The sequence below is a fragment of the Frankliniella occidentalis genome, unplaced genomic scaffold (assembly GCF_000697945.3).
Source record: "Frankliniella occidentalis isolate FOCC.00 unplaced genomic scaffold, Focc_3.1 Scaffold232, whole genome shotgun sequence".
Taxonomy (NCBI): Eukaryota; Metazoa; Arthropoda; class Insecta; order Thysanoptera; family Thripidae; genus Frankliniella; species Frankliniella occidentalis.
The window spans coordinates 86,367-86,855 of NW_026267358.1; positions in this window are offsets into that span (position 1 = coordinate 86,367).

Here is a 489-nt window from a genome sequence, read left to right on the forward strand (position 1 = left end):
TCGAGGTGACGGGCATTGACGGGCCGGAGGCCCGTATCTTAGTGCACATTTTTGCACTACCTGACTCGGGTGTCAGCGCCGCAGGCCAAGGTAGATGTATGCCAAGCGCGTCGCAGCGCAACACTATTTCGTGAGGTATCGCGAAGCCTGTTACGCGAGACGTGGTCTGGCGTACATCTACCTTGTAAACCTACTAGGCAGGGCAACTATCTAGACATTGTCCTTACACTAGGGCTGATCGCAGACCCCATCATAACAACGCTCGCAAGAACCTGCAGTGACCACAAACCAATACTATGCACCATCAAAGTGCACCAACAGTACCTTGCCCCACCACCACCTCCACCAGCCAAAATCAACTGGGAAAAAGTACAAGAGTATATTACTGAGAACCTGGACGAGAACCTGCTAATATCAAAGAAGCAAATCGATAAGGCAGTTGACAACTTAACAACAACCATCACCGACGCCATCAAGCAGAACAGCCAG